Genomic DNA, 12,541 nt, shown 5'->3' on the forward strand with positions numbered 1-12,541 from the left:
TCTCACCCTGACTGGTTTCCATTCAATTGCCTCTGGCTCAGTTTATTAGGACCCTGTACGTTCCTGAAAAAGGAACTTAACTGCTTCCCTTGAGACTGTTTGGCATGTCACATGCCTATTTAGTGCTGTGAATTTTATTTCTAAGCAACACTTTTAGATGGTCCCCACAAATATTGATATTTCATGTTTTAATTATTATCCAATGTAGTGACACTTATTTCTGCTAAGACTCTCTCATAAACACGGAGAAATGTATATACGTGCAGAATCCTTTCCAAATGTTTCTCTTCTCTCCCTTTGTCATTTTGCTACTGATTTATAATTAATATTTATATGTAAGAACAAAGTCTTGGTGCATTCATTTCTTTCAACTGAATTGAGGTTTGTTTTAAAACCCTGGATATGGTTTTAGAATGCATAGCATGTACTCTGAGATTAAAATCTGTCTGTGTTGGTGCTGTGCTGTTATACATGCCTCTTGGTCTGATGCTTCATTATTTCATCATTTTTGGAAGAATTTTACATTCTCCAATTATAGTTATAAATGCATGTCTCCGTTTTGATCTGCTAATTTTTATTTCACATATTGTATAGCCCTATTGCTTGGCACATCTACATTTAGCTGGTACATTTAGTTGGGTGGTCTTTCTTGATATTCCATATCAGCTGTCTTTCACCCTAATCTGACTTTCTCCAATGCTAGTACATGGCATTAGGCTTCTCTAGATTATCTGCAAGATAAGTGGTTTCTATCCTTGTACATTCAATTAGTCTGTGTACTTGTTTTCAAGCAAATATTTATTAAGAGCATATCACTCTGTTATTTTGAGTCATTTTATTGCCATAAATGAATTATTTTGTGCTATTTGAACATGTCTGTTTTATGTGGTCATTATGATGCTGAGGGATTAATCTTCCATCAATTGTGTCTTCTTTATGTTTGTTGTCACCCTAGTTTGGTTCTACAGCAGAGGACAAGTCCTGTGTACCTGAAATAGGGGACTTACTAAGAAGCTTACAGAATCTGCTGTGGAGCTGTCCAACAATGGCTATCTAAGGGCTGGGACAGCCTGAAAAACCAGAAGTTCCACAGGAAAGCACCTGGAGGGCTTACACAAGAAGGATGCCAAGTGTTTGAGTCCTGCTGAGGAACCACAAGTTCAAGTCCAGGTTCAAAGGCAGAGGGGCACTTGTATATCTGATGTCTATAGGAATAGCCTGTAGCTACTGCAAAAGAGCTGAATGTGTGTGCACAGGAGCATGCCCCTCCACCCAGGTCCTACTGAACACTATCCTCTCAGTAAGAAAATATCTTCCTTTACCAGGTAACTGATCATCACAGGAATATCCCTGGTTGCTTTATGAGTTCATATATATAAATTCAAAATAGCATTTCTGCCTGTGACGTAAGGATGACGTATCTCCTCACATCCCTTAATGCTTCCCTATTTTTACTTTAATTTTCTTAAGTATTCCTCTGTTCATTAAAATACACATGAGCAGTGTTGAATTCTGTCTGAAATGTGACCCTAAAAGAACCATTAAATAAAGGAGTTTTAAATTTCTTGACCTCTATTTTTGCTTTGTGTTTTGCCTTCTCTACCAATATTACTGAATTTTATTAAGTTTTTATCTTTCAATTTACAAAATCCTTTCACTCATTCCTTCACTGCATAGTGTCATTTCCATCAAGAGTTCTGATGGCTTTTATTTATGAAGTATGTCTCCATGCCCTCTTGAAGCTGGGGCACATTTTCACACCATATGGCTTTTGAGTTGTCAGCTCTTGATAACTGCCATTTGTGTCTGGCTTTCAGTTTCTGGTGACAGCTGTTATCATGTATTTTTCTCCTGATAGAAACAATTTTTTTCTATTGCTGCTTTTATGGTAATTATTTTGTCTTTGGTCACTCAAGTCGGACTGTGATGTTCGTTGGCGTGAAATACACAGATATGTTCTATTTGCCATTAACTGAGAATGAGAGTATTCAGCTTAGACCTCTGTGTTCTTTGAGAAAATATAAGTCATTCCCTCTTCAAGTATGCTTTTCGTTTTTTTTTTTTCTCTATTATTCCAAAACTCTGATATATTATTCCTATAGTTCTATAGGTCCCCAAGCCTTTAAAATTTTGCATATATATTTATTTGTGTGTATAGGTATAGTACTGTGGTGTGTTTCTGGATGTCATAGGTTTGTGGGAGAGGGGTTTTTCCTTTATTTTCCTGTCCTTGGGAATTTAACTTGGGTTGCCAGGCTTGGTGGCAAGAAGCTTTACCCTGTCTGCCATCTCACAAGCCTTCTTTAAGTTTGGCTTGAGCAAATAAAATCATTCTCTTCTCAGCTGCCCTCTGTGTTTCTTCTAGATCCTACAATCTGCTTAGCAGCCAGACACTGAGGAGATTTATTGATCATTGATTGATGTTTTATTAATTGAAGAAGTCTCATTTGTTTATTCACATCTGTAATTTCTTTACACCCCCCCCCCCAAAAAATCTCATTTGTCTGTCTGAAAATTGTATATAAATACTTTTGGAGGCAATTTCCTAATGGCTGCTTTAAAATGTTTACACAAAAATTCTAACATTTTAAACTCACTGCTGGCATCTGTCAATTGCCTTTTTTTTTTTCTGGTTTGTTCTCTACAGATGCCTCTCCACGGTTGTTGAAGGGATATGTAAATAATTAAAATAAGCAGTAATGTCTTTCCTTTGTTTTAAATTTTAAATTTGTCAGACATAAAACGCAACAAAATTCCCTGGTAAAAGTTATAGAATAAGACGGAATATGTAAATAAAGTATAAGTCTTATCACTACCAGCTTGATAGAAAATTCACTGCTCTGCAGACTTCCTAGACAGGGTCACCATCACTCACTGAATAGATTACAATAACAGCTCCTCTGGTGGTCTCTTCCCTTCTAGCCTTGTCATACTCAGTATTTCCTCAAACCCACCTGGGTGCAATGCTCTAGAATGTTCATATGGTTATGCAATTAAGACGACTACTAGACAAATACATGAAGCCCTTGTTGAATTAAAGCAAAGGAAAATTGACCACTTTATGGTTCCTACAGGATGTACCTGTGCTTCCCTCTCGGGCAACCTCGTCTACTGCTCTTGTCTGCTGTCCACATCTGTTTCTACAGGGCACATGCCTCAGGTCTCCCTCCCCTCCAGCAGCTCTGGCCTCTCAGTCATCTCAGTGTTCTTTCCTCTGTTGGAAATGCTCACTGTTTCCCTTACACATTTGCTTTTGCCTGTAATGCCTGCAAGTATTTCTTCAAAGTTTTACCTTCCAACGACACACCCTTGTCTTGTTTTACTTCCATTTACGTTAAATTTATACCCATATGTCTTCTGCTGAATTCCCAAGCTGAACTTGCCTTTTATGTTTCATATCACAGCACTAACACTGTAAAACAATATCCTGTGGACTGTTATAGGAATCTCTGTGTCCTGTATTATAAATGGAACTCCTTTCCACTATCATGTTTTCAGTGTCTGATATGGTGTCCTCATGTCACATGTCATTCATGATAAATAGCTACTGACCAAATCAATCAGCAATGGACTTTCTATAAATCCTAAAAGGAGCAATTGTGCTGATGCAAGTGAACGTGTTCTGCATGTATAAAGTATAAATTGCTCAATATGAATAGAAACTAAATTATTCCATCCAAACAAACACTAAATTGTATGGGAGTGGGAGGTGGAGAGGGGTTTGTGGAGGAGGTGAGTGTATAAGGGATTTGAGTGTCATAGTTAAATTCATGCACAAAATCACAGGTCCACATATCCTCTACACAGCCATGCTACAAAGGTCTCTGCAAGCATTCACATCCCAGAGAAATCTTCCTGCCAATGCTTCTCTGTGGATCAGTTTCTGAGCTCTCACCAGATGCTGAAGCCATTGGTGCTTCAGTCACGTACTTCAACACTCCAGAATTGTGAGAAAGAAATTCCTCATGATTGTAAATAACCTAGACCATGATATTTTGCTATAGCATCCCAGATTGGATGAGGAATTTAGATATGAACAAATATTATATTCTGGAATTGTCTCTTCTTTTTTACAAGAAAATTAGCACCAAATGGAGAGCTCCTCTATAACATCTATAATGTTATCAATCCCTCCTTTACACATAATAGATGAATTAGTGTCTGTGAGTACAGCAAATATCATGTTTCAATCCCAATCTGTCACTGGGAAGGAAGCAAGACAGAGGGAATAGGATGGAGGACTGGAGGGAGACACGCACAATGGGAGGGAAACAACTACCATATAATCAGCAATATTGCTCGTGGCAATTAGTAAATTCTTATTTAATTCTAGTGATCATAGACCACAGTGGCTGGGAGATGGTTCAGTGGGTAACACATTACTATGAAAGCTCAAAGACGTGTGATCAGATCCCAGTACCCACAAAAAGCTAAGCATGGTAGTGTCACCCACAGTTCCAGTGTTGGGGTGGAGGCAAAAACAACCAAGCTAGCAAAACAGCACACAATATGCTCAGGGAGAGACCCTGTCTCTGAAAACTAAGGTAGGAAAGCACTGAGGGAGATTTCAGTGGTTTAGAGTCTATGAGAATCATCATTACACTAAGCAGAAAAGTCAGACAAAATGGTTCCACAAGCTGTGGCTTCATTTAAATGACACTTTTGAAGACACAAAATTGTAGGTCAGAAGCCAGGTAAGTGGTTCTCACAGGATGGGATTAAGGGAAGACAGTGAGGTGCTATAGGACTTCATAGGATTGAAATATCTTAAGGATGACCATGTGGTGTGACCTTGTGGTGAAAATTATTGAAACTGTACACTTAAGTTGGGCTCTCATTTTAAATGTTCCCACAATAAACTTGACTTGAAAGAAGAGTAAAGCAAAGAAATATCTATATCCAGGGATCCACCCCATAATCAGCTTCCAAACGCTGACACCATTGCATACACTAGCAAGATTTTGCTGAAAGGACCCAGAAATAGCTGTCCCTTGTGAGACTAGGCCGGGGCCTAGCAAACACAGAAGTGGATGCTCACAGTCAGTTATTGGATGGATCACAGGGCTCCCAATGGAGGAGCTAGAGAAAGTACCCAAGGAGCTAAAGGGATCTGCAACCCTATAGGTGGAACAACATTATGAACTAACCAGTATCCTGGAGCTTTTGACTCTAGCTGCATATGTATCAAAAGATGGCCTAGTCGGCCATCACTGGAAAGAGAGGCCCATTGGACACACAAACTTTATATGCCCCAGTACAGGGGAACGCCAGGGCCAAAAAATGGGAATGGGTGGGTAGGGAAGTGGGGGGGAGGGTATGGGGGACTTTTGGGGGAGCATTGGAAATGTAATTGAGGAAAATACATAATAAAAAAATATTAAAAAAAGAAATATCTAAATTTTGTCTCCAAATTTCACAGAAGAAAGACTTTTGAACTCTCCTGTCTCCCTCTCCCCTTGTCCCCCCTCCCCCTCTCCCTCTCTCCCTCTCCCTCTGTCCCTCTCCCTCTCTCCCTCTCCCTCTCTCCCTCTCCCTCTCTCCCTCTCCCTTTCTTCCTCCCCGGAGGTATGATAAGAACTGACTGAATCTGGTCCATGTCGTGCAGGTAACTGTGATCCTTGTATACACTATTGTCCTATAACGGCCAGGTTCTGAGGGATGTGCAGTTTGGGGGAGCCAGGTTCACTGGAGAGTATTTTGTATGGACTTAAGGAAGATGTAGGCATCTCTACATGAACACTGTCCTTAAACCTACCAGGTGGGATTTACAAGAGGTGTCAGCTGTTTTGAATTATGACGTATGTTACTTTTTAGTTCACAAAGCACCTCTTTCAGAAACTGAGCCACAGACGCTTTATATGTATATTTTCTTCAAGTACAATATTTCATTGATTCTTAATTAAATGTTTATAAGACTCGAATTGAAGTTAACTTGAAATTATATGTTTTATATGAATTCTGAGAGCAGTCAGAGAACTGTGGAACAATGTAAAATACAGATTATTTCAAATTCTTTTCTACTATAACACGTTCTGCACCAAGTGTTATTAGCCTTTCGTCAGTAATGAGCTCAGCCATTGAAATCCATTAGCATTGCTAACATTACACAAAAAAATATAATAATTAGTTTAAGCTCCTCTTTAAAACATTATTTTTATACATTGTTTTGTCCAATTAAGCAATGAACTTTCTAGAAACCTTAACATCTTGAGGACTGGTGGGAATGTTATGGATACGCCTAATGAGACATTTCACAATTTCAGGATAATACTGTGTTCTAAGAATTCTATCTTGACAATTTCAGAGAATTAGAAAAGAAAAATACAAGGAAATAACGAAAGCAGCAATGAGAGTTTCTGTGTTAATCACGGCGAGGATATTGGTCTTTCAAATGAACCAAAATACTGGACCAGTCCAGAATGCATGAATTACACTTGCACTGCCTCCTTTCATTAGGTTGAAACTCGTGTGCTAGGAAAGGAACCATTTCATTAACACTACAGTGATGTTACAGTATCTTTTACAGTATCTATACAGTATCTTTTCTTTCTTGTTTTCTGTTTATTTTCTAGATTTAGATCCTGATTACAGTCTTCCAGTCCCACCCTTACAAATCTCTCCCTATCTCCTCCCCCTATCCTCAAGGAAGAAAAAGACTTATCTTGGGTTCTACCACTGTTACCACCACCACCACCACCACCACTACCATCACCACCACCACCACCACACATCTAGTTATAGCAGGACTAAGTCCATCCTCTCCCACTAATTCCCAACCAGTGGTTCAGTCTCTTTAGCCCCTATGGGCCCAGGTTAGTTGATTCTGTATGTCTTCTTGTAGTGTCCTTGACCCCTCTGGCTCACTCAATCCTACCCCCCACTCTTCCACAAGACTCTCCAGGCTCTGCCTGATGTTTGGCTGTGGATCTCCACATCTGTTTCCATCAGCTGGTGGATAAATCCTTTTAGGAGACAATTATGCTAGGATCCGGTCTGTATGCATAACAGAGTATCATTAATAGTGTCAAGGGCTGCCTCTCTTATGTAGTATGGGTTTCAAGTTGAAACAGTCCTTGGTTGGCCATTCCCTCAGTCTGCTCCATCTTTTTATCCCTGTGTACTTTATAAGAAGACTTTGGGTTGGAGGTTTTGTGGGTAATTTTATATCCCCCTCCCTCCAGTGGGAGTCCCACCTGGCTACAGAAGACTTCACTTAGTCTCCATATCCCCAGCTGGTAGGAATCTCATCTAGGGTCACTCCCATGGACTCCTGGGAGTCTTCCTAGTTCCAGGTCTCCAACTAGTCCCAGAGATAATCCCTATGGATTTTCATTCTCTCTCTAGCCCTATACAGCCCCTCCCCTCCCCAAACCTGATCTCTATCCCTGTTCTTATCCTAACTCCTTCATCTACATAGTACCCTCTCTTGATGCACCTCTATTGACTATTTTGGTTCTTCTTCTCAGAAAGATTTTTTTTCATCCTCCCTTGGGCCCTCCTTTTTATCTAGTTTCTTTGGTTCTGTGAATTGTAGCATGGTTATCCTGTACTTTAATGGCTAATGTCCAATTATAAGTGAGTACATACTATAGATGCCTTTCTGGTTCTGTGTTAGCTCACTCAGGATGGTATTTTTGTAGTTCCATCAATTTAACTATAAATTTCATGAATTCCTTGTTTTTAATAGCCGAGTGTTTTTCTGTTATTTCTGAATGTGTCCACTCTAGTATTTTCTTTCTTTAATATTTTTCATTGTTTAGAGAGACATGTAATTAAGGATGACCCCAATCTCCTTATAAAGAACAGGAAGGCCCTGAAACCTTAAATCCTTCCATCTTTCTTCTACAGTGTTGAGACTATAAGTATTCACTGCCTCTAGTGATGGGCATCTAACCCAGGCCTTCATGAATGTTAGACTACACTCCACCAACTGGCATATCTTTCTAAACTTCTTATTCTCTCTCTCTCTCTCTCTCTCTCTTCCTAAGAAACTCTGTCATTTTGACCTTTGTTTCAGACAGAATTTTATTGTAATTACTAGAAACAAATATTATCTTTAAATTTGTGTTCTACAATCCTTACAGAGAAATGGAAAGAATATCTACAATTAGTTTGATGCAGAAAATATCACCTTTCCTTATTACTCTACTGCTTGCCCTCTACACCAGTGGTTCTCAAAGTTCCTAATGCTGAGATCCTTAGGTACAGTTCCTCATGTTGTGATAACTCCTGACCAAAAGAAGTTCTTTTTGTTGCTGCTTCACAACTGTAATTGCTATTGTTACAAATCATAATGAAAATATCAGTGCTTTCCAATGGTTTTATGTGACACATGTGAAAATTTGTTTGTTCCAAGGGATTGCAGCCCACATGCTGAGAACCACTGCTCTAGACTGACAGACAGACAGACAGACAGACAGACAGGCAGGCAGGCAGATAGTTATATTCTTAATATTCTTCCCATCACTACAGCTAAAGGCTCATCAACTGAAAATAAAGTGTATTTCATTTAGTTCATAATTTTGTAGATTCTGGACCAAAAATATAGGCCCATTCCTTTGAGCCTGAGGTGAGTTTTCATGATGATTAACCTGTAGAGTGATAAACAGAACATGCTGCTTCAATCACCTCTAAGGTAAGGAGCTGGGGACCAAAAAGTTTCTTATGAATGATCATCAACTTGAAGCATTTACAACTTTGAACTGGTCCACTTGCTCACAAACACCATAACTATCAAAAAGGTTCCCTCCCTTGGGGACCTGTTACCTAGAAATTGGAAAATTAAGCAACCAGGAAAACTTAAAGACATATGAAAAGGTTTGCTATGGGATTTGGTGATAAAATGTGCTCTTGGGTTTTTCACGCCTATCTTACCACAATAATGGACATGTGAGAAAACTATGATTCAAACTCTTACTAATGTGGCAAAAATTTTTAGAGTAATTTTGATATTTACAAATAAACTGCTAATTGATTTCATGTATGGTCTATTTATGCTCTGTCCCTGCCTCATTTCCATGAGAGAAAATATATTTGATGACTGCACATACTTCTACAAGGCAGAGTGCACATAGTTCATATGAATCACTTGAAAACACTTTCCTGTGTACAGCCCAGGGCATTTACAGGTCAGCCTGGTCATGCAGTCTTTAATACATAGAACTAGGTGGCCAATAAATTATCTATGAGTGGCATTAAAATATCCACCGTGAAAGAGCAGATGGCTCAGCACATTGGCGATTCATTAGCTAGTTTCCATTTTTCACTGTACAGAATGACTAAGGTCAGTGTCATGTACCATCTGCCAGAGGATAAGGGGTGGGGATTAGTGGGCTTAGTCTTGTCCACATAGATAGATGCCTATGTAGAGGGATGAGCCTCATTCCACCTACAAATTGTTTATGTCTTTTAATAAAAAGTTCTCTTAATTTTATCTCTGAATACTGTGATAACAAAGCCTGACAAAAGTATGTTAGGAAGAAAACAAGTTCCATATAAGGCAGTCAACTCTTAAAGCAGCTAGTCACATCCACAGTCAGTAGAAGAGAGAATGGTGCATTGCATGCCTGTGCACACTGCAGACTCACCATGCTTACACAGGTCAGAATCATTACTTGGGAAATAACACCCACAGTACTTGGGTCTTCGTACCCTAAAATAACCAGGAATATCTCCCATAGTCACAACTAAAGGGTAGCCTGATCTAGACAGTTTCACACAGACAGTTACCCATATGATTTCAGATTGTGTTTTAAGTTCAAAATTAACATGAACCAGCACATATATAAAGTACAAAATTTAATGGTGATTGAAGAAATTTGCAGATTACAGTCAATAAAGTACGAGGAATAAGTCAAATAACTTCTAAGCTTTCCATTTCAAAAGAACTCACCTATTTTTCCACACAACCTCTGGAACAAGGAGTCACTTTTACTAAGAATAAGGAATGAACTTTCAAACATCTTAATAAAGGAAATTCAACAAATTGAATTCATCATTGTTCAATTTATATTCAGAATACATAAAATATCTTAATGATATATTTGACATATGAGTAATATATTTTAAAAGTTTTAAATTTTATTGAATGATTAATTAATATTTTAAAAGGTATGATTAGTAAGAAGATAGGATAAGAGGATAAGAGAACTGAAAAAGTTTATGACTTTCTTCCATCCCTCCCATGTCCTCTTCTTCTAACCCTTCCCATGTCCCCTACCACTAACTCCATCTAAAATGCATGATATATACATATATATGATAGATTTTATATATTTATATATTATATACTGAATTACTACTTCATAATTGTAATTTTGATGCTCTTATAAATTATAATGTGAATATTTGATATGTAGGATATCTGCCAAGACCCACAAATTAAGAAATTCTGGCTCAGAAAGAAATTAATCAGAGCTTTGCCTGATCCTAACCATGCCACTAGCTAAAGAGTAAATGATACCATATATACAATATATAATATATATTATATTCATATATAAACATATATATTAAAATATAAATTTTTATATGTAAAATATGTGTATCATCTCTTTTAAAACAGAACAGAAACATTTGTGTATTTTCATAGCCACTTTAAAAAAACTTACAAATGTATTAATACTTTAAGTTAACTTTTATAGTAAAATAGTATAAAACAGTCTAAGTATTACTTTAATATGAAAAATCTCAAGAATAATAATCTATTAGTCTACTTGATTTTCAGATGTCTAATTAACACATCAAAAGTTCTCATGTCATTAAAAACAATCAAATCATCTTATCAAGAAATACATAATAAAATAGCTAGGTTATATAAATTATTTATTTTAATTTACATACTTATTTCTGTCTGTGACATATTTGAACCACAAGCCTCTTTCTCTCTTTAACTCTATCTCAGTCTACTTTACAGGCAAGTCTAATCCCACTAAATATCATTTTTTCTTTGTATTTTCAGCATCATATTTTACATAGACTACCAGCAAACTGAAGGGCTTCAAGCTAGAGAAATTTCATAATTCTTTTTCTTTAATTTGATGAACTGATAAATTAAGATTAATGTATTACTCAACCTTAATTCTTGACTTTCTCCTTAGGGTTAGAAATAATTTTATTATTTAATTTGTGGTAATTGAGCGGATACCTGGATTCCTTGACTATTATATGGCTCTAGTAGCCTTGCAACTCCTGTGAACCACCAAGGAGTTTCTCTTACTCCTTATCTTACTTTTGGGTGTTCTGCTGAGTAGCTGCCTCCGTTTTGGAGAGGCCTTGAGGAAGGGGTGTTCGGGAGCAGTGGAAGAAACAACTCAAAGTTATTGATGTGTGCAAGCTGATAGTTTTGTGGTCTGCTGGAGATAGCTCTCTAGGTAGCTTATAGGTTGTTTGACCAAAGTCAGAAAAACCTGCTAGAAAGATCCTAAAAGAGCTGTAATAGCTCACTAGATAGCTTTTGGATTTTACAACCAGAGTAAAAAAACCTGCTAGGAAAAAATGTAAAAGATCTGTGATAGCTCTGTAGATAGTCTTTTGTTTGCATATCAATTCAGTAATTTTTTCCAGATTTCCATTTGATTATCCCATGAATCAGCATCTTATGACCTTAGTCCCTTGATTCTGAGAAAAAGAATCAACAAAGTACAGTAAGCATATTTTTAACATAGCAAATCCTATGCTGTTTGCTTGGCAGAGAGATTATGGTGGCCAAATCTAGAGATAGAGTCTATTTTTATGTGAAAATGTGAGCTTTCTGTTTTCCAAGTCCTTCACAGCCTAAGCTGGCTGTCATGGAACTTGCTCTGTAGATAAACCTTAAGCTCAGATAACTTCCTGGCTTTGTATAAACAAACAATAAGCTTAGCTAGGTGGGATCCTGCCCTGATATTACCATTCCCTCACTTCCTGGTACCTCTACTACTTGAACCATGAGCTTTGTCTTTTAACTATTACTTTCCCTTTACTGACTCCTTAATGCAGTTGCCTCTATTGTTTCAAGTTTGTGAAGCCCCTCATTCGGTTTATATTGCATCCTTATATTTTCATAATTGAGAAGTCTTGTTTATATAGTCTTGAACTCATGTTTTCAGAGTTCTTTCCCACAGCCTTAAGGGCTGTCTTGAAGGTCACAACATTATCATTTTACTGACATATTCTTGCTTTCTAGACTCATGCTGCTTCTATTTATGAAGGAGTCTTTAATGTTGGCAGGGAGATCACTCCCTGATAAACTTGAGAGGGAGAACACTTCAAGGAACATGAAAAAATATCTACATTATTATTCAAACAAGCCTTATGTCTACAGCAACCATAATCTCTCATGGACACCCACTCATAGCTGGTTCTGCTCCAGGGGCAAGAAATGTATTACACAGTCTCTTCTTTGGCCATGCTGGGCCTGACAATGCTCCATCTCCACAATTGATATTTCAACAGCCTTGTCATCATGATTTAAAATCCTCATAGTCATTGTTTCCTTGAGTATCATGTTATCATGTGTAAGCAAGAAGTTTAGGTACTACTGCAGAAAGCAGATTCTCAA

General features: G+C 37.7%; 1 non-coding gene across 1 annotated transcript; it reads right to left on the bottom strand.

Annotated features, from left to right (window-relative positions):
• Window positions 1-11,379: 11,379 nt before the first annotated feature.
• On the bottom strand, window positions 11,380-11,442 carry LOC115489808. Its single transcript, XR_003954756.1, has one exon. It is a non-coding gene; the product is annotated as a U7 small nuclear RNA (small nuclear RNA).
• Between the last annotated feature and the right edge of the window lie 1,099 nt (window positions 11,443-12,541).

Source organism: Mus musculus, chromosome 3 (genome assembly GCF_000001635.26).
Source record: "Mus musculus strain C57BL/6J chromosome 3, GRCm38.p6 C57BL/6J".
Classification (NCBI taxonomy): domain Eukaryota; kingdom Metazoa; phylum Chordata; class Mammalia; order Rodentia; family Muridae; genus Mus; species Mus musculus.